Source organism: Dama dama, chromosome 24 (genome assembly GCF_033118175.1).
Source record: "Dama dama isolate Ldn47 chromosome 24, ASM3311817v1, whole genome shotgun sequence".
In the NCBI taxonomy this organism is placed as follows: domain Eukaryota; kingdom Metazoa; phylum Chordata; class Mammalia; order Artiodactyla; family Cervidae; genus Dama; species Dama dama.
The window spans coordinates 22,650,101-22,673,007 of NC_083704.1; the positions used below are offsets into that span (position 1 = coordinate 22,650,101).

Here is a 22,907-nt window from a genome sequence, read left to right on the forward strand (position 1 = left end):
TTTTCTAGTGCTTGATGACCAATATGAAAACTAAGACAAGTATTAAATCAGAAGAAATCCTATGCCCCAGACTTGGATAAATCTCTTGTAGACCACCCCTAATAACTTAAAGAGTAGTGGTTCCCAAACTTTCTGGCCAGTTTTTTAAAATTGCAAAAATTTTGGGGGTGGAAGAAATGGCTATGGCGCATCAAAAGTAGAAACATGCATTTATAAAATAAATGAGTCATGGGGGTATAATCTATAATATGGTGACTAGTTAATACTGTACTGCAAGTTTGAAAGTTGCTAAGAGATCTTAAAAGTTCTCATCAGAGGAAAATTTTTTTTAACTATTTAAGGTGAAATGTGTTATACTTATTGTGACCATTTCACAATGTATTCAAATCATTATGAAATCATTATGCTTTTTTGTTGTTCAGTCGCCAAGTCGGGTCTGATTCTTCGTGACCCCATGGACTGCAGCATATTAGTCTGCATCATGTTGTACACCTGAAATATGTCAATTTAGTCTCAATTAAAAAATAGCCTAAAAAATGAGGCCATTAGGATGCGCCCTAATTCAATATGACTGGTGTCCTATAAGAGAAAATTTGGACACACAGAGACACACCAGGAACGTGTACACATAGATGAATAACCACATGAAGAGGCAAGAGAGTGACCAACTGCAAGCCAAGGAGAGAGGCCTCAGGAGAAACAACTCCTGCCAACACCTTGATCTCAGAGTTTTAGCCTAAAAAAAAAAGTGCACAAGTTTTATTTGCCAATTAGGAAAATATAGTAAAACAAACAGCAAACAAATAACCCCCAAAGCCACAAAAAAACCACTGTGAATTTATTAATACATTAGATCTTTTGCAATTGAGGCTCCTGGCCCACAAGGTACCAGTGTCCAAGAATAATAATTACAGAGAAATGACAGTATTTCAGCACAAGAGCTTTTCACTTATGTCCTTAAGGACCATTATCTATTTAGCAACAACAGGACTAAACAATTTATACTCTGATAAATATATCAGATGATATTTACTAAGTGTGACCAAAAAAAAAGGAAACAAGGCAGCTCCCTACCTAAGAAGGCGCTGTCCTTTGACCTCTTGGGCCAAACCACCATAAAGCCCCTGGTTAAAGCAGGAGGAAAAAAAAAAAAATCACACAATCCATGGCTCTTCAATGAATTTAGTTTCCTAAGAATCCACTAAGACTCAAGTTTGTGTTTCACGTTTTAAAGTCCATCTCTTCCCCTATGAGTGTATGAAAGCAAGAAGCAAACCCATGAGGCAGGATCTCCATCTGCCTTAGCATTAATATTTAAAAATTCACCTGAGGTATAACTACCTTGTTACTGTTTTTCTAGCAGAATTTAAGACTTCTTGGCTATTATTTGAGCATACATATTCATTACATTCCTACCAACTTTGCATTACTGAACTGTTAAAAGGAAACAATATTTGTCTGTTTTCTTTGAGGGGGACCTACAATGAATGTTTATTTGGCTATCAGTCTATTATAATGAAAAACAAATCCTACAAGTTGAAATAAGTTTTTTAAAGATGTTTGGAAGCTGTATGACACCATTCCTTATTCTACAGAAATTCAATTCCTTTAAGAAGTCTTATCTGACTTCTAGCCTTATTATGAATGATTTCCTTTTTTTACTTCCTTTGCAAAAGGTATTTTCTTTGGGAAAAAACTGGTTTACCAGGCACAACTGAGTGTGCATCTATGGCAATCTGATAAAAGCAGGTTTTGATCTCTAGTAGCAAAATTATTTGAATTTTCAAAAATACAAGAATTTCCAGATTCTTTATAAGAAAACAAGTACTTAACATGTTCACAGCTAGGCTTTGTGACAGTTTGCTACTTGGCCCAACAGGTCAAAGGGGGGCCTTTTTTCAGGCTGAAGAAGAAATCAACCGAGTCAAATTTTTCTCTTAGGAATATAAATCCTAGGATGTTTATAGTTACTAACCTTTTTGAAGAGTAATCACAGACTTCTGTGAGAATCTTATCAAGGTTATGAACCTTTCCCTCAGAAAAATGCAGAGACAAAACTCAAGGTAAAATTCCAGGGATTCACAGGCCTCTGATCTACACTCTATCCTGAACCGCAGGCAGTCTGGGATAAAGGAAGCCTGTAATTCACTGAATGGTAAATACCCTGGTAAATATCAAGGAAGTCAGAATTTACAATTTGTCTAGTAGGGGACAAATAAAACCTCATCCATTTCCTCTATCTAGATCCTGGAGCCATATCCACTTTTAGGCAAAGAATCCTAGAGGAAAAAGAGGAAAATTACAGATGGACGGCAATATGGTAAGTCAGGAGGAGAGGAAAGGGCAGATTATATTGGTGGGGTCTTCCTTAAATAATCTAAGTAATGCAGTATAATGAAAAATATCCTGGAACCATACAGAGTTGACTCATCTCATTACTAGTGCAATCACTCTGATTGTTTGTTCATTTGAGACCACCCTATAACACTACTTTGAGAATGAAGTAAAATAACACTAATAGAACTTAGCAAGAAACTGGGCAAAAAAGATAGATCGGGTTTTTCTACATCCTACAGAAAAACTCGAACTACCCAATACTTAGCACATTGGTATGCAGGGTTACAATATTAAAGAAGCAAATAGAGGTCAAAAGGAAGGCAAATAGGAGCCACTTTCCTACCTCCAAGGCATTAGTAGTTAGTGGAAGAGAGAAATCTACAGTTTGAGTTTTGTTAGTAACTCACCAAGTCTACTAACGTTAAGACTTGCTAACAGTCACAGAATAATTTGCACTCTTAGTCAAATATTCTATTAATTTTCTTAGAGAAATCTTAACTGTTTGGCATTGATGTGATATTTGTAATATACCCTTTCAGAAATTCAACCACCTCATAAAATGAAATCTACTGTATACTGTTTAATTTACCCACTTGTTTCCCCAATCCTGTACAATTCCTGTCAGGAAGAGTTTCCTGAATTCTATAAAGACTTTTAAAAATATTAAAGTTTGTTTTTAGTATGAAGTCATTACATATCTGTGTAGTCGCTGTTTTCCCACTGACTGGAAACATCATGTAACAGTCACAAGAGGAACTGGGCACCAACTGGAGAAACCGAAACATTGAGTCTGTTACTAACTTGCTTTAACAAGACTCAAGACAGCCAAGTTGGTACCTTTACTTTAACCTTTAAACTTTTTTATTGTGAAAAGTTTCAGACAAGTAATAAAAAGTAAAACTTTACAAGGAACTTCACTTATGTATTATCATTTCAACAAGAACCAACTCACAGTCAATCTTGTTTCACCTTTCTCCCCTCTCCTTCATTCTAAAGGAAACACCAGTAACATCATTTTGTTCACAAATATTTCAGCATGCATTGCTAAAAGGTAGTCTTTTAAAAAAATGTGTGTGGATTGTAGTTCCTGTTCTGTTTTTGGGGAAAAGATCATTGCTTTCTAAAATTTTAACTGGAGTAGAGTTGATTTACAATGTTAATTTCAGGTGGACAGCAAAGTTAATCTGTTATTCATATACACATAGCCACTCTTGTTAAGATTCTCTTCCCATACAGGTTATTACAGAGCACCAAGCAGAGTTCCCTTGCTATACAGTAGGTCCCTATTAGTTAACTATTTTATATGTAATAGTGTGTATATAGTAATCCCAATCTCCTGATTTATCCCTCACCCCTTCTGGGGGTGGGGGGAGATAATTTTAGCCATTATTTGTCCCTTCCTATAACTCCCAATTCCTGTATCTGTGTCATCCAATCTGAATTTATCATAGCACTTCTCAATCTCACTCTAACACCAACGCATTAAAGCAAAACAAAGGAAAAAACTTCCAAAAAATAAAAGAGGGAACCTCCAAAACTCATTTTGCCCTGATACCAAAGCCAGACACTACCCAAATCAATGTGATACACATTAACAAAACGAAGAATTAAAACTGTATGATCATCTCAATAGATGCAGAAAAAGCAGAAACAAACAAACAAACAAAAAAACCCCAAACCTCTCAACAGATTTGGTACAAATGGAAAGTACCTCAACATAATAAAGGCCAGGTATGACAAACCCACAGCTAACATCATACTCAATAGAGAAAAGCTAAAGCTAAAAGCTTTTTATTTAAGATCAGGAACAAGACAAAAATTTCCATTTTTACCACTTTTATTGAATGGAGTAGTGTTAAGTACTAACCAGAGCAACTGGGTAAGAAAAAAGAAAAGCCATCCAAATCAGAAGAGAAGTAAAACCATCTCTTTGCAGATGATGGTGTCATATCTAGAAAACCCTAGAAATTCCACCTAAATTGTTTAGAATAAACAAATTCAGCAAAGTCATATGATACAAAATCAACATTTAAAACATCAATACTTTATACACTAACAACGAACTACAGGCAAGAGAAATTAAGAGACTATCCCATTTACAACAACATCAAAAAGAATAAAATAATTAGGAATGAGTTCAACCATGTGAAAGATCTATACAATGAAAACCATAAAACACTGATGAAAGAAACTGAAGACACAAACAAAAGGATAGTTCATGCTCATTAACTGAAATAATGCTAAAAGTGTACATATTCTTCAAAGTGATCAACAGATTCAATGCAATCCCTATCAAAATTCCAAAGGCATTTTTTATTGAACAGCCAAAGCAATCTTGAGAAAGAAAAAGAAATCTGAAGCATCATATTTCCTGATTTCAAACTATATTACAAAATTACAGTACGGTGTTGTCATAAAAAGATATATATATCAGTAGAACAGACTAGAGAGCCCAGAAATAAATGCATACATATATGGCAAACTAATTTTCAGCAAAGATATCAAGAATTTATAATGGGGAGAAACTCAGCAAAAGCTATGAATCAGGACTTTTTTGGATATTCTTTAATTTTAAGAAGTATCTCTGTTACCAGGGATGTTAGGAATATTTTATAGGCTATGACAGCACATAAGCAACTTATGTGTCCATAAACTGGTAAACGGATAAAGATACAGTATATATAATGGAATATCACTCAGCTATGAAAAAGAATGAAATATTGTCATCTGCAGCAAAACGGATGGACCTAGAGATTATCATACTAAGTCAAAGACAGAATTGTATGCTATCACTTACATGTGAAATTTTAAAAATAACACAAATAAACTTATTTACAAAACAAAAAAAGACTTATAACAAACAAACTTATGGTTACCAAAGAGAAAAGGGATACAAGGAATACATTTCTAGTAAATCATTTCAAAATATAAATCAGTACTTCTAAAGCTGATGATTCTGATGGAATAATTTTTCTTCAAAAGTTTCTACAAATCTGCTTAAGTCTGAATTTAACTTTAAATGTAAATTTATACAATGGCATTTTGGTGTTATATTTTCTGTAAATTATGGTAGTTGTAAAAGAAACTAAAAGTGGCTTTTTGATTTGCATATAACTAAAATATAAAATAAAAATGCAAGTAATTAAAATTTCATTCATTAAAAAAATACACAATGAGGAAACGATAATCTCTTCACCATGAATGGTGTGTGGAAAACAGAATATCCACATGCAAAAGGATGCAACTAGACCCTTAACTTCTATCACACAGAAAAATCCGCTCAAAACGTATTACAGACATGAATGTGAGACCCTGAAACCATACAACTCCTGGAAGAAGCGAGGGGTAAGTTTCTCGACACTGAATCTTGCCAGTAGACTTTTTAAATGAATTCTTATTGGAGTACAGTTGCTTTACAACGCTGTGGTGGTTTCCGCTGCGCAAGGTAAATCAGTTACACACATATCCACTCTTCTTTAGATGCTCTTCCCACGTAGGTCACCACAGAACACTGAGCAGAGTTCTCCGGGCCACACAGCAGGCTCTGGTTAACTACCTATTTTATATGCAGCAGTGCATACCTGGTGGCTTCTCTGGCGGCTCAGATGGTCAAGAATCTGCCTGCAATGTATGAGACCTGGGTTTGCTCCCCGGGTTGGGTAGATCCCCTGGAGGAGGATGGCAACCCACTCCAGTATTTTTGCCTGAAGAATCCCATGGACAGAGGAGCCTGGCGGGCCACAGTCCATAGCATCACAAAGAGTTGGACATAACTAAGCGACTAGGCACAGCACAGTACATACATGTTAATTCCAATCTCCTAATTCATTCCACCCATTCATCCACCTTTCCCCCTCGGTAACTGTAAGTCTGTTTTTCTACATCTGTGACTATTTCTGCTTTGCAAATCAGTTCATCTGTACCATTTTTCTAGGTTCCACATATAAGTGGTATTATCTGATATGTCTCTTTCTGACTTACTTCACTCTGTATGACAATCTCCAGGTCCATCCATGCTGCTGTAAATGGCATTATTTTGTTCCTTTTTATGGCTGAGTAAATACATTGTATGTGTGTACCATATCTTCTTTATTGCCAAAATTTTTTTTAAATTTGACACCAAAGGCCAAGACAACAAAAATAAACAAGTGAGACTAAAACTACAAGCTTCTCCAGAGCAAAAGAAACCAACAATGCAACAAAAAGGTATTATGGAATGGGAGAAATTATTTGCAAACCACACAGCTGGTAAGGGGTTAACATAAAAAACATCTAAGGAACACATAGAGCTCAACAGCCAAAAACGAACAAAAAAAATTCCAGTTAAAAAATAGGCAGCGGCTTCCTTGGTGATCCAGTGGCTAAGACCCCACACTTCCACTACAGGAGTCCTGAGTTCAATTCAGGTCAGGGAACTGGCTCCCACATGCTGCAACTAAGGATCTTGCATGCCAAAAGATCGAGGATCCCGAGTGTCGCAACTAAGACCCAGCACGGCCAAGTAAATCAAAAAATTAAAAAAGCAAGGGACCTGAATAGGTACTTTCCTGGAGCTTGCTCAAACTCATGTCCATCGAGTCTGTGATGCCATCCAACCATTTCATCCTCTGTCATCAGAAAAATGACCAACAGATCCTTGAAAAGGTCCTCAATATCACCAACCATCAGGGAAATGCAAACCAAAACCTCAGTAAGACATCATTTCACATCTGTTAAGTATGACTATTATCAAAAAAGACAAGAGATAACAAATGCTGATGAACATGTGGAAAAAAAGGGAACCCCCATGCACTGTTGGTGGGAATGTAAATTGGTGCAACTACTACAGAAACCACGAGGCAGTCCTTCAAGAAATTAAAAGTAGAACTACCATTTTATTTAGCAATCCCACTTCCGGGAATTATGTCTAAAGGAAACAAAACCACCATCTTGAAGAGCTATTTGTACTCTCCTGTTCACTGTGGCATTACTTACAATAGCCAAGTCATGGAAACAACCTGAGTGTCTGCTGAGGGATGAACGTATTAAAAAACATGATCTCTACCTCCTTATCTACCTATGAGTGAACACTATTCATAAAAAAGAAGGGCATCTTGCCATTTTTGACAGCATCGGAACCGGGAGTGTGTTACGCTAAGTGAAGATGGAGAAATCATTGCTTATACATGGAATTATGGAAAAAGAAACAAAAACTCACAGAAACAGAATGTAGAATGGTGGCTGCCACGAGTGTAAGAGAAACGGGAAGCCACTAAAAGGGTCAAACTTTCAATGAAAAAGCTAAGGATCTAAAGTATGATATACACTATAAAACTGAAACTTGCTGAGATTAGAATATATTATAGGCTCTCTCTCACACACAAAGGTAAACGGTAAACGTGATGAATGAAAAGTGTTAACTCAGTTGCTGGAATCCTTTCACAACTTACACATATAACAAATCATCAAGTTGTATGCTATAAATTTATCACAATTTTACCTCTCAATTATACCTCAATAAAGCTTAAAAACAAAAACCTCCCAAACATCTGACCAGATGAGTAAACTGGAATTATAGCTTTATCTGAAGGCACTTAAAAGGCCTCATGATATACCTTAAAACTCCAGAGTTAAAAAAATCCCTTTAACTTTAGTCACTATACAAGTTGTTTATATAAAACAACTTCTAACATCTGAAAGGGACCTTGGATCCTGAAAAGAAGCTTTGTTTCCTTAAAGCTCCCTTCTCTATTAACATTTTTAATGTAATTATATTCATATAGCAAGCACTGGTATATTTGTAGTCAGAAGCCTCAAATTTTAGCTAGACACCAATTATTTCTTTAACAGTTTGTTCTTTTCATATAACCAGTGGAGTCCTGAAAATTAGGTGCTATATTTACATTACTTAATCTAAGATGCAGATAAGAGTTTAGAGAATTGAGCAAATATTCCTAACAATAATAACTTCCAAAATAAAAGCTAACATTGATAGGATATTCCTTTTCTAAAAGCCACTGTGTCCTAAATCAATTTATATGCACCAGCTCATGTAATGCCCACAATAAATTTATGAGAAATGCACTATTCCTATGTAGCCAAAAAATTAAACTCACCAAGTTGAGAAGAACCGTGTCCAAGGCCAGAGCAAGAAAACCCACAAACTAGAACCCGAACCAAGGTCTACCCAACTGTAGAACACTTACACCTTTAACTACTATCATGTCACCGTTTGGCATATCTTGATTTAACATTTTTTAGCAATAAAAATAAATATACTAGAATGTAAGATAGATTGCTGAAATGATGTAACTTCTTTTATGTATTATAATCAGAAAGGATAAAACAGTTTTAATATTTAGCAGGTTTCAGATTTTCAACAATTTGATTTTTAACTTAAAACTTATAAAGTCAGGTAATTTGGCTTTTAAATGACAAAGTTAAAAATCAGATGACATACTTTCTAAGAAAAATCTAAATTTGAGGTCTAAGGGTGAATCACTCAAAAAATGTTATTGATGACCTCTGTATTTATTACATGAAGTGGTACCAGTGGCCCAAGTGCTAGTCAAGTTTCAAGTATCTGAAATCATCAAAGACCAATGGAGAATGATTGAGCATTTCAAGAGAGAGAATTTTTACCCCAATACAAAATAACAAGTTTATAAAAAATAAAATATCAGTTGCTGGCATTTGACAACTTTTATTCTGAATTTAGTGTTCCATGATATTTTTATAAATGTAATCTTTTTCCAGGCCCCAAATGGGGAAAGAAAGTTTTCCTTTCTTCCCAGAGAAAGGAAGTCTTTTATCTTGAACTGTCTATATTAAGTCAAGAAATTCTGGACAACAGAAGAAGAAAAAAGTCTATATTCCTCTTCTATGGCCTAAAAGTTACCATTTACTGAAAAATCTAAAAGCAGCTAATTTTAGTAAGTAAACTAACATAAATGCTTCTTGTGTTATAATATAAGTGCCATGACAAAATCTCACTTTAAATAGCATTCATAGTTTATCTGTTAAGTCTCACATAATAGGAATGGGAAAAGAAGACAATGGGAAAAATCTAGAAGCTAGATCTCTGACTATATTCAGATTTTTAAATTTCACTTAGAAACCATATTTTATATAATTATAAAACAGAAAGTAAAAAACAACAACAACAACAAAAAAAACACAGAAAGTAATCCCTGAAAAGTCTCAAAGTGAAACACAACAAATTAACCTGTTTATCAAGTTGGTGACATAACCACAGAAAGATCTATCCCAAGTAATTTTAAACCACTGTAATCTGACTGGACTGTATATCTCTGGAAAGATATACCCTAAGGGCAAAAACAAACAAACTCACTTTCCAGTAATCACACTGTTCTGCCATTCTAAAACTGCTGTGTGTGTATGTGGGACAAAGCATGATAATTACATTGGGTATTAGTGAAAACTGAGATTTGGGGCATGGGGAAAGATTACATTTATAAAAATATCATGGAGCACTAAATTCAAAATAAAAATTATCAAATACCAACAACTAGTATTTTATTTTTTATAGACTTTTTATCTTGTACTGGGGTAAAGCCAATTAACAATGTTGCAACAGTTTCAGGTGAACAGTGAAAGGACTCAACCATACATATGCATGGATCCACTCTCCCCCAAAATCCCTTCTCATCCAGGCTGCCACATAATATCAACAACTGGTATTTCGAAAAGGAAAAAAAGAGGAAAGGATGAAACCATTTTTTAGTTCTATCCACGGAAATGGTCTAGAAAGAAGGTCCAACCCAAGAGCACCAAACACTTCTAACACCCAAACCGTGGTCTCTAAATACCATTTCCCACTAAAAGAAATCAGTTTCGAAGAAATGAGTTAAGTCCAGGTTTGGAGCAAGAAATATACAAAATGATCTGGGAATATCTTGTCACACTAGAAAGCAATGAATCAATCAATGCAAGCCAGGAAACGACTGATAAGGAGTAAAAAGGAAAGGCTTTGGAGCTAACAGCCAAATGTAGGATAATTTTTAAATGTCAACATTAATGACTGAAAGAGACTGAAACATATCAAACAGGTATAAAACCCTAAATACACAATAATGATTCTTCATGGCTCAACTCTAGAGGTTGCTAAGTTACCAACCCATTATTTTGAAAACTAGTAAGGGGGAAAAAAGCAAGCATTGATTTTGCCTTTCCTATTCAAATTGTTATCTTAGGGAACCCACATAATTAACAAGGGTGAGTATTACAGAAAATAAATTAAGCAGTGATAGAATCTAAGTCTGTTCTTCTCGAAGTGTGGTCTGAGAACTTCTGAAGTTCTTAGATTCTTTCAAGGAGCAAGTAAAGGCTTTTTCTTCTCAACTATGTATCTGTGGGAGGCCAGATTTTCTTCAGTCTTCAACCAAAACAATTTATCACAACAAATTAAATGCAGAAGTAACTATAAGAAAGCAGTTGTCTTCTATCACCAAAGAGGTTTGTTAAATGTTAATACCATTTAAAAAAACCTGGAAAGTTATTTTTCAGTCATGTTACATACATCAGCAGGATTTGTTATTGCTATTCTAAAATTAGCTAATAACATTAAAAAATACTGTTTTAATGTCTAGTATGGTAAATCTCAATAGAAACTATACAAACAAACTCTCTGGGGCCTTGAACAGCTGCCTAACATCACACAGACAAGCAGACATTATGTAACTCTTAAGGAAAGTACCTAGTACTTTATTATACAGTATACTTGAAATGGATCTAACCGCTAATTTACACAGAATATGGGGGGGGGGGGGATCATCTAATAGAACACGGAGACACAATTTCCAAAATCCAACACTAAGAACTCAACACAGTGATAAATTTCATTAAGCGTATAATATGAGGAAAAGAGGATCTATAAATTAGAAAGATAAACTTATCAACCAAGTGCAGTGTACGGACCTTATCTTGATCAAACGGAAGGTTTCATTAAAATTCAAAGGGAGTCCATTTTTTTCTATTTCTCCTCTATTTTGTTGTATTTGGAATTTTTCATAACAAAAAATTAAACCTATATCTATTCCCTTCCTCACTGCCACTAAAAAGAAAAAGGGCATTCTAAAACTCTCTCTTTGGTTGCTAAGTCATGTCTGACTCTTGCGACCCCATGGAGCCTGCCAGGCTCCTCTGTCCATGGGATTTTCCAGGCAAGAATACTGGAGTGGGTTGCCATTTCCTTCTCTATTCTAAAACTGTCCATATGAAAATGGGGGTTCAGAGAAAATGAAAGTCGCTCAGTCCTGTCCGACTCTTTGCGATCCCATGGACTGCACAGTCCGTGGAATTCTCCAGGCCAGAATACTGGGGTGGGTAGCCTGTCCCTTCTCCAAGGGATCTTCCCAACCCAGGGATCAAACCCAGGTCTCCGGCATCGCAGGCAGATTCTTTACCAGCTGACCCACAAGGGAAGCCTAAGAATACTGGAGTGGGTAGCCTATCCCTTCTCCAGCGGATCTTCCCAACTTAGCAATCAAACTGGGATCTCCTGCATTGCAGGCGGATTCTTTACCAACTGAACTGTCAGGGAAGACCCTAATATGAGGGTTCAGAGAAGCAAACAGAAAAATCCTAGCAAAGAAGACAATCAGAAGAGCACTAAAAAAACTGCATTGCTATAGAGTGACAAAAAGTTCCCACGGTCCTCTATAATTAGGGTGAGGATATAATTTATGGCCCAAACCGGGACATTTTTGAGAGTGAAAAGGGTGCCATTACTAATTACTTGGGAGACATAAATCAGGAGTATCCCAGGGAAACCAAGACATATGGTCACTCTATCCATAAAAGATTAAATCAAAAAAATCATTTTTCACAGTAGATATTCAACTCAATCCTCTGGGTTAACTATTTCCAAAGAACCATATTCCTAGTATTACAGAGTTCAGAAAAGCTAAGTTATTCCACACAAAAAAATTATGCTTCATCCTTGCCTGGCAAAGTTTGATCATAAAGTGAGATATGTTTACTTCTCCTCTTGTTGCTCAGTATATTCTACAAACGTCCAGCCATTCCTTTTCATACCAACTGTGCGTGATAAACTATGAGAGGGAAGCTACACTTACTCAGAGCCTTGCTTTTCTAAAAATACATGTCTTCCCATGGACCTCCACACAAGACCTAATCAGGCTCCTACTCAATTTATGAATGGATACCTTATGCGTAGCAACACTTCAAATCTTAATGGCCTAAGGGTAAAGTAAGGAAGAAAAAGCAAAAACATTTCATCCGGCCTAGGCTCCAAAGAGCATTGGCATTATTATCACCTACTTAATCTAACGCGGTATGGCTATAGTAACTGCAGAGTTTCATATAGGATGTAGGCATAATTTTTTAAAAAAGAATCTTCAGCAAATATCTGGTTTTAATATTGTTTATATAATACATGCCACCAAGAAATGAGTACCTGTTAAGCTGTAAATACTTTATCCCATTTAATCAGTTTTTTAAATATTTGGTAAATTTTTCTAATGAAAAGTAGTTTAAATACGAAAATATGCAACAATCTGGCACAATTTATTGCTGTTGTTTAGTTGCTAAGTAGTCTGACTCTCTGTGACCCTATGCCATGCTTAGCCTGCCAAGCTCCTCTGTCCACGGGGTTTCCCAGGCAATACTGGAGTGGGATGCCGTTTCTTTCTCCAGGGATTGAACCTGCATCTTCTGCTTGAAAGGCAAATTCTTTACCACTGAGCCCTATAATTTAGCCCATCCTAAAATGTGCACTGACATTTCAACCTTTTATTCTGTTCTATTAAGTTATAACATTAAAATTTCAATTGCCATAAATAAAATAAATCTGTCTGGTAAGAAAAATAATTAAAAATCGATTTCAAAAATTTAGACTTCTACAATTTCCTCAAATCTGTTTTCTGTTATTGCTGTTTTCTTAAAGTCACTTCACCTTATATTTTCCAGACTGTGGACATAAAGACATTTAACTTGCATGGCTACAGCAGACTGCACCACAGAAATCAAGAAAATAAAAGTTTATGTCATCTAACAGTCTAATGCTACCGCATGCAATCAATCACAGTACCTCAAAAGTCTTTATTTTACTTTAGGTGATTAAACGCCTTTGTTTTTAGAACTAAAACAGGGTTTTTGTTTTTTTTTAACAGGTTTTTTTTAAAAGTGCCTTTTAGATTCTATCCCATGGATGTTATCATGTTAAACATTTATTTTTTAAATAACCTTATGTAACTGTGGCTCTTCCGTTTCTATCTGTTTCTCTTATAAGTCAATTCTCAGCAGCCTACATCAATGAAGGAAAATGTAACATAAAGGCAGAGTAACTGCCAACAGGTCCTTCCAGGTTATTCTTCATAAAAAAAAATCTTCCCTTGATATCAAGAATGCCTGAAGAGTTGATTATTAACTGCAGATCATCCTCCTTCTCAGAGCTGTGACAGAAAACAAATTGTATGTGTTGAGGAATACACAGAGGCTGGTGGAAGGAAATGGAATTTTTCAACACAGGCCAAAGATCGTAACAGGAGAGAAATTAAAAAAAACCCCACAAACACAGGGGGACAAAAAAAAAGAAAACAACCTTAAACAAAATGACAAACAATGGGTGTGAATATAAAACAAGGAGATCCATATAGACATATACCAAAATTAACAAGTCAACATTATTAAATATGCTAACACTATACTGGAACATTCTAACTAGATCATAATTTCTAAGAATTACGAACTAATCCTCTTACTATATTCAGCAGTGCACATGCCTTATTAGATTACTAGGTTTTATTTGAGTCTTCACATTTCAGGACTGGGGAAGAGAAAATTTCACCATCAGAAAACAATAACATTTCTTATTAGGGGGATGATATGAAAAAAAATAAGGCTTGAAGAACATAAACTAGCAGCTTGATGAAAGAGCTCTGAAGGATGAAAAAAATCTATATTCAAACAATTCCACTTCCACTAAGGTAAAGGGGTAAAGATTCATCAAGGTTTAATTTTTTTAACCTTACTTTTATCATAAATATGAGTAATACAAGTTAGTAATTCCCAATTCAAATTGCAAATGTTATCTACAGAACAAATTCTTTTCTTTCTTCAAGCTAATATGGTGGCATCTGGTGCTAATAGTGACTGTGTTACCAACCAATGAAAAACAAGTATGCTTAAAAACATTTTTTTTCCTGGAAGGCTAAGTATTGAAATGGTTTATCAAGAAAGAGAATAGAAGATACTTTAGTTAGCGAATAGGAAAAATAAGCTTTGTATTTAAGTACATAAAAAACAAGCCCACAATCTAATCATAATAAAAATCATATTTGCCAACCGAATTTTCCCCCTTTGTCCTATTTTATTTTTTTTTGCTAGGGAGAGGCGTTGTGGGATAATAGCAGGAAATAAGGTGGAGCAGCTGCACAGACAAGACGAGGTACAGCGCTGCGTTCTACCTCCATTCTAGCTCACTGCTGGCTCTGTCTTACTGCAAAGGAGATGAGCTGTTTGGGGAGCCAAAGAGTTATCAAAACCTGTGGGATCAAATCGTGCCCCCTCCCCTCTTTTGCCAGGAACTTTTCAGGGACCCTGAGAAGACTCAGGTAATGGGAGTACTAGAAGCCAGGATGATGAGATTTCTAATCACTTGGAAAGTGGTGTGCACATGCCCGTGTGTGCGTGTGTGCATGCACATGTATATGCATGAAGGATGTTTACCCTAGTGCTAGCAACGTTAGTCTTAGGACACGTAGAGAAAACTGTCTGAAATGGAGGCCAGGGTTTGAACTAGACGGCTTCTATTTTAGTCACACAAATCTACGGAAATAATCCATGCGAATGAACTTAAAAGAGAATAAATGACTACCCTGAATTTCTATAATAATATAAAATACAGCCCACTAAATCTCATGTTAATGTTGTTACTATTTCATGAAAAATAGTCTAATGGCAATAATTAGTCACTCAAATTTCCTTTTTCAGGTCAAAATATATCATTACTGCCAAGACCACTGTGCATAAAAATATAATGTTAAGTGGGTAACACATTTATATTTCTTTTACTAAGGGAGAAGACACAAAACTTGGTCAGGTTTGCTTACTATTACAATGTGCATTAAAGGTAATTTTAATTATTCTATTGAGTTAAAACACCTCTTCTTTGCTAACAGCCACAAGCTCTGAATCCATAAGGAAAAAAAATTAACACTCCAGTTTTCTTTGTTATCTCCTGCAGTCTGGATATAAGGGAAAACTCTAAGGCTGGTTTAATAACATTGCAATGCAGGTGGTATCTCAATTCAAGCAACAGATGTACTCTCAGAAAACTGAGTTCAAATCAATTATGTCTAAAAATCAAATTCTCAGAAAATATAAAAAGCATTTAAAAGAATCTCAGCATTTATTTTTTAAAATGTAGGAATCCTCTTACAATCAAAATAACTGCTATCTAACTTGTCTGTAAATGCAGTTCTTCAATATTTTGTTTTTTTAAAAACAACTGGAACAAAAAACCCAACCAAACAAAAAGAACAGGCACACATGCACTGTTCAACACTTTAAAAGTAACTATAAATACTGTTCAGGACATTGATCCTTTTAACATCTTAATGCAAACTTACACAAACTTTGAAGTACTTCATTATGATTCTGCATAAAGGAATAATGTCAGATCTCTTCCAACTCTGTGATTCATATTAATTCTAATAAGCTAGATGCAACCACCCCACTTGCAGCTGGGAGCTGAGCACTTACGTATCAAACAAGGTTGTGCCTAACCTAAAAGGGAGGCTGGGTAATCCCCAGGGAATATCAGGTTGTCCAGGAAGTAGAGATGAGATGAAATAATAAGCAGCCTTTCTTTAGTTAACATTTTACATGATGGCAACCCAACACTTGAATGCTGAAGGGTGCTCTTCATAATACTGATATAAAATTGCAGCTAACAATATGTAACTATTTTACAAAGGGAAACAAATTATTCTACTATTCGGGTCTAATCCAATAATCAAATATGGACAATGTATCTACTGAAATATAAAGGTTTTATTCAGATACAGTATTCTTTTCTATTTTTAAATGAGAATTCAACTGTCAGATGCTCTAGAACTGGTCTACTGGGGAGGAGATTTGTATTTAGGGGGTGGAGCACAGGGATTTATTTTTTTAATCTATACAAAGCTTTAACATTTCATTTTTTTGGAGGAGGGGATGGGTTCCTACCAGATATTCAGGGATATACTAAGTTTGGGGTTACCATTATGTGGTTGGCACAAATTCAACGCTCGAGTAGGAACTATAAATGTTTTCTTTAACTGTATGCCAAACTGAATAATCTCCCAGGGAAAAGAGCCTCCTCCTGCTCCTGCCTTTCCCACCTCCTGCCCCTCCCCCACCGACACCGCCTCCCCGCTGCGCAGAGAGCCCTTTGTCCTGCCCCGCACTTATCTAGCTGTTTGGCCATATTGACAGGCCAACTAAAGGCATAATAAGCGAGTCAGTTTGCCATAAGCAGCTGGCAATTCGAAACAAAAATCTTCCTTTTCTACTCAGACCAAGTCCTGCTGCAGGCGTCTCTGGCTCCTCCCATGCTTCCATCTATTTTTCAAACAGCACAGCAAGGAATTCTGCATTTTCCCTCAACTAGGTAGCACATCAGAAACTTGACTACCCAGACAGAAACATTCTGAGTGAAGTCCTACATCTACTGTTTTTTACAGGCCAAGGAGTATCCTCAGCTCAAGTGTATATACATGACTAACACGGCTAAGGAAATGATGATTACTTCAATCTGCCATCAACTCTTGAGAATGTTCATACTTCAAGGGAAGACAGAAGAGCACAGCTATCAGTCAGATCAAATCAAGTCATATATATCAGATAAAGACATCCAATAACCTTAGTGTTTTTTTAAAAATACTAAGACATTATTCCAATAAGCAGAAAATTCCCTATCCCTGTCTTTATGTCAAAGATACTTAAAGTGACCCTTACATCTCTCCCTGAGGTATTCAGCAAACAAAATCAATATGATGGAAAAACTGAGTGAGGCAGGATGGGATTACAAATTCCTTGCTTGGTGAAAGCGGATATAAAGTAGACAGAGATTCTGCTTCATTGTTCCTTTTATCTCTCATAAGTGTTAGGAGTTTAATATATTGTCAGAGTAAGAATTCTCTAAAGCAATGCTTTCCAACACACTGCCCCCCACCCCACCATGTTATGGGTATCTACTCAATTCAGAATGAATATACAACAGAACATTTTTCATAAGACTAACTGGTTAAACAAAATATGTACTGAGAAATTAAAGAGATGATATTCTATCAACCTCTCATGAACTACTCTAAGTCTTTACCACAAGAGAAGTCACTGCATCAAGGTTAAAAATGCCATTTCACCATATACTTTGGAATTTTGGGAGCAAGGAATGGTGTCAATTGCTATTTATCATAGGTACATTATACTTTGAGGAGTGACTGAATTTTTTTTTTTTAACAAATAACCACCAGTATTACTAAAAATATACTATCTCACAGTTTTGCAGAGTTGAAGTTTCGTTTGTCCTAAATAACAAAAAGAAAACTTTATTTTATTCATGATCCACTTTTTCACTGGTAAGATGTATACAACAATCACTGACTGTCCTTAGCTTTTACCCAACATTTCATAAATTACTTGAATATGAAGAGGATAAAGTCAAAGTGGTTGTCTGCACATCTGCATTTTGAACAGTGTTATTTTCCTGTCCAAAGGGAAAAAAAGAAGTGGCCATCCTCCTCCAGGAAGGCCAAAATAAGTTCCAAAAGTATGTACATTTCTGGACACAAAACACTGTCAGTAGACAGTAAAAATTTCAAGCATGCTGGTTAAATAAATTCTATGAAAAGGCCCTCTACGCTCTTAAGGAAATTATCTTACGTTTAGATCTCAAAGGGGTTCCAAACAGGAAATACAAGTTAAAAGCAATTATTTTATAAGGTAGCTTTCATATAATAACTTAGACATTTGCATCTATGATAAACAGCCAGTATGAGTGACATCATACTTATCTGATACGACATCTTTTATATGTGATAGTAATAAGAATTAGAACCACCTAAAACGTTATCCATTAAAGGTTTTGTTTCATTAGTCTGCTTGCAACACTGAAAGACAATGCAAGCAACATTTGTGAATGACAAAACTCTTCCATTCTTTCTGGTTCCCGCCACAAATGCCAGAGTCATACTACACATTATAGATGACTGGGTTCATTTACACAAAAATGAACATACAAAAATTCTGAAGGAAAAAAATATATATATGACGCCTGAGTCTTAGGGGGAGACAATAACGGGCATCTGTTAAGTATCGGATATAGCTGATGGTGTATCGGGCTGCTGATTCTCCTTCAACAAACTGTTCTGCTTAATTAGAGATCTTCCTAAACTGTGGGAACTGTGGAAGAAGAAAGACTACATTAGGGGCCTAGAGGCTATCGTCTCAAGTATCCTGTATACTAGATTTACTCAATTTCTGAGTATTCCTTCTAGTCTGTCATATTTCAAATGGATCACTGTCAAACATATACATCCTTGTGATCTTAGACAACTATACTCAACACATATTATAATTAATCAATATCACAGGTCAAATTCTAAAGAAATAATCTAATTTGGAGAAATCTATTACTTACTAACACAAAACACTTGATATATATAGAAATCAAGCAAACACTTGATATATATAGAAATCATTCTCCAAAGGACAGTTGTTTTTAGAGTTTAAGACCCCAAATATAGTAAAATGTTTAGCAAAACATCTGTTCAATAAGGTAAATATGGTCTAGTAACTGGAAGAAAACATACAAATAAAGTATTAAAATTGATTTAATGATAAAAAAGATGGAGGAAAACATGCCAGCTGCAGAAAAATCAACTGATATTTTCCCCATTCTGGTTCTCAGGAAGATCCTTAAAATGCTTATTACCTTGGTTTTAAAAGGATTGAAAAATTAAAACTCAAATGGAACTTCTGGTCCTATCCAAGCAAAATCCCCAGATTAAAACCAAAAATCTGCCACAAAAACCAAACATAAAAGTCTTTAACTACCATCCAGTTTCCAAATGCTGATAACCATAAGTGGGTAGAAGGTTATGAATTGCTAATTCTCATTTCCCCACCAATAAAATGCGAACCAGCAGTGAAAATTCCCAGGAAAGCAAGGTTTCCGTCTCAGCCCTGAAGCAGCCATCGCCTAAGTGCAGCTCCCTGCAGCCCACAGCATTAATGGACGCTGCACTGCCGTCCTTCCCTGGAGACGGCAGCCAGCACCACTCAAGCTTCTCACGTAGCAACCAGAGCTCCGGAGCCAGCAGCTGCTGCTGCCTTGTATACTCACCCCTGTGATCCAACCCAAAGGAACAACCTTCTTCTTACCCCACCCCCACTCCTTACACATTTTTTTTTTTTTTGGACCAGTGCTCCATGCCAGAAGGGCTGGAATTATGCCTTTAGAAAGAAACAATCCTAAGGTCACCCTTTTAGTTTTAACTGTGGCTTTTTATTAGAAAAATCAACATTTACCAAATTCCAAATATACACTTAATAAGGCAGCAATTTAGGAGTGAAGATTAACCTTTAGTCTTTAAAAGGCCAATTTGCTAAACATTCTCTTTACAGTCACATTTAAATTTGCAGTTAAAGACAGAAGCTTGTGTTGTGTCCTACCAAAGGACATAATCATTTTTCTATAGTGACATCCTGAGTAAACCTTTAAGATTCTAATCCCATACGAGCCAGAATTTTTGGCTATAGAAGAAAACTAATGATCCTCCTGAAAAAAAAAAAACGGTAGAAATCCAATAAAAAAATTTCCTGTCCACCAAGAGGCCCAGAAACCTCTGAAAATGTGAGGCTTACTAGCTCAGATTCCACACACCTCAAATTACCACTTATAATTTTCCTCTCAGAGTGACCTACAAACATTGATATAAAACTAATCAAGAAAATTTCCCAAATAGGGGGTACACATTCTCTTGAAAAGCCCAGAACACTCAACTCAGCTGGATCCACCCTAATCACAGTATTGCTATGTAATATGTAACATCTGCCCAACAAAAATGTTAATATGACCTTGGTCATAAATATGTCATTTAAATGCAACTCGTTTCATCAAGTGATAAAGGAAATTTGCAGAGGATCTGGGGATTCTTTTAGTACTATGAGGATGGGGAAAACTGGAAAAATAAAGTAAGTATAGACAAAGCCCAATGCAACACAGAGGTCTGGGCAAGAAAAGAGTTAGTGGTGAACACATTGCCCAAGTAACATGAGAAAGCAGAAAATGCAGGTCATACACGCACCCCTGACCCAGACCAGCAGAGGTGGCTGCAGCATCAGTATCCAAGGGAAAGACCAGTTATTCCCAAGAAGTGAGACGAGCAAAGGAGCTCTGTAGAATAAATTAGCATAGAAGGGGCTTTCCCAACAGAAACTTTCCCTCTCACGCGATTCACCTACATAAAAACCAGGGTTTTTTCCTCACCACCGTTCACTTCGCATCCCTGGCTTCCACGCAAAGGGAAAGAGAATTCATAAAGGCTACATTTTTCTGCCTCTAAAGACGTTCGCAAATGATCGCTCTGTACGCCCAAGACAGGGAAAACGACACAATCTGGCTCAACTCCAAGCTAGAACCCTACAAATTCAGTGAGGCCATCTCAGATATACTGGGGCTTACGCCACTGAGAGCCCAAGAATGTGAGGTGGGGGTGGCGAAGGTAATGTCCTTAGTGTGGGAAACGAAGCAATCATCTGCGATGGGGACCCCAGGATGAGGGGGAAGGCGTCCAGGAACATTCGGGGGTGGGGTGGGGAGATCGAAGCCCCCCCCCCCCCCCCCCCCGCCCCAGAGGGATCAGATTTGTCACAAGGCCGCGCGAACGGGAGTGGGGGTGGGGTTTGGGGAGGGGAAAAAAAGTGTGCCTGTGTATTTTGAGAGGAGAGCAGCGAGAGGCCTATCCTCAAGTAAAAGGTAAACGTGGAGTAGGCAGTTCCCAGGAAAAGGGGTGAACAGGCCTGGGGGGAGGGGAAGCGTCCTGACCCAGGAAAGACGTGAAAAGGGTAGTGGGGTCGACGAGATTACGGATGGGGCCTCTCCGCCTGGGAAAGGGGTGCAACGGTGTGTGGGGGGCGGCGAGGGGGATGAGAAGGGGCAGCATCCTCCTACTGAGAGCCTGGGGTGGGCCAGGCCCACGTCCCGAGAGCAAGCGCGGGGAGACGGAGGAGGTGACCCTTCCCTCCCCCGGGGCCCGGTCGTGAGGGTAGGTCTCTCTTTTCTGTTGGACCCTTACCTTGTCCCAGGCCTGGGCCCGGGCTGCGGCGCACGGCACTCCCGGGAGGCAGCAGGACTCGAGTTAGGCCCAACGCGGCGCCACGGCGTTTCCTGGCCGGGAATGGCCCGTGCCCGTGAGGTGGGGGTGGGGGGCAGAAAGGCGGAGCGAGCCAAAGGCGGGGAGGGGGAAGGGCCAGGGAAGGAGAGGGGGCCGGCACTACAGTGTTGGCGGACTGGCGGGACTGGGGCTGCGTGAGTCTCTGAGCGCAGGCGGGCGGCGGCCGCCCCTCCCCCGGCGGCGGCGGCGGCGGCGGTAGCAGCTCACTCAGCCCGCTGCCCGAGCGGAAACGCCACTGACCGCACGGGGATTCCCAGCGCCGGCGCCAGGGGCACCCGGGACACGCCCCCTCCCGCCGCGCCATTGGCCCCTCCGCCCACCGCCCCGCACCCATTGGCCAACTCGCTGCCAATCAGCGGAAGCCGCCGGGGCCACCTAGAGAAGAGGCTGTGCTCTGGGGCTCCGGCTCCTCAGAGAGCCTCGGCTAGGTAGGGGAGCGGAACTCTGGTGGGAGGGGGTCCGGCGGATTGGTGGGGGGATGGGTGGCTGAGGTCGTCTGGCTGGTAGCTGGGGGTCGCCTTCCCGGCGGGAAGACGGGAGCATAGCGTTTGTTACGCTGAAAGGGAAAGAGGTGGTCAGAGGCAGGCGGGAGTGCGGCCCGCCTTGCGGCAACCGAAGGGGGAGGGAGAAGGGAGCGGAAAAGGCTCGAATCCGGACGGAGCCATTGCTCCTGCAGAGGGAGGAGCGCTTCCGGCTCTTATCTTGTCACTGATTGGTTGCTGCTCCTCCCGCCGTGTGTGAAAACACAAATGGCGTGTTTTGGTTGGAGTAAAGCGCCTGTCAGTTACAGCCTCGGGAGTGCGCAGCCGCCTAGGGACTCGCATTGCCCCCTGGGTGGGTGCTTAGGTAGGTAGGGTGGAGAGAGACTTGGACGTGCAGGCGCGGTCGGCCTCCCACGGGGAGGTAGGGGTGGGGGTGGGAAGGGAGGGTCAGTGAAAGTGGCTTCGCGCGGGCGTCCTACCACCCTCCCCTTCCTTCGGGGGAGTCGGTTTACCCGCCGCCTGCTTGGCTTCGGCAGCTGATTGGCTGCTGAAGCCCAGGGAACGGCCCCTTGTTATTGGCTCGGGTCCCAACTGAGCGAAACCACTGCGCGGGTCGGCGGGGAGGCGGTCGTTGGTACGGTCCTCCCCGAGGCCCAGCGCCGCAGTGTCTGGCCCCGCGCCC

The 22,907-nt window shown here is 38.6% G+C and overlaps 1 protein-coding gene across 13 annotated transcripts in view; it reads right to left on the reverse strand.

Moving 5' to 3' along the window:
* Nucleotides 1-21,934, reverse strand: part of SETD5 (SET domain containing 5) — a 78,542-nt gene extending 56,608 nt beyond the window's left edge. For 4 of the 13 annotated variants that reach the window (XM_061128020.1, XM_061128026.1, XM_061128017.1 and 1 more), the window contains exon 1: nt 21,645-21,932. The gene's annotated coding sequence lies outside the window, so the exon portion shown is untranslated. Of the gene's footprint in view, nt 1-21,644 lie in introns of all 13 variants that reach the window. The other 9 variants (XM_061128024.1, XM_061128022.1, XM_061128025.1 and 6 more) reach the window with 6 other exon arrangements.
* Between the last annotated feature and the right edge of the window lie 973 nt (nt 21,935-22,907).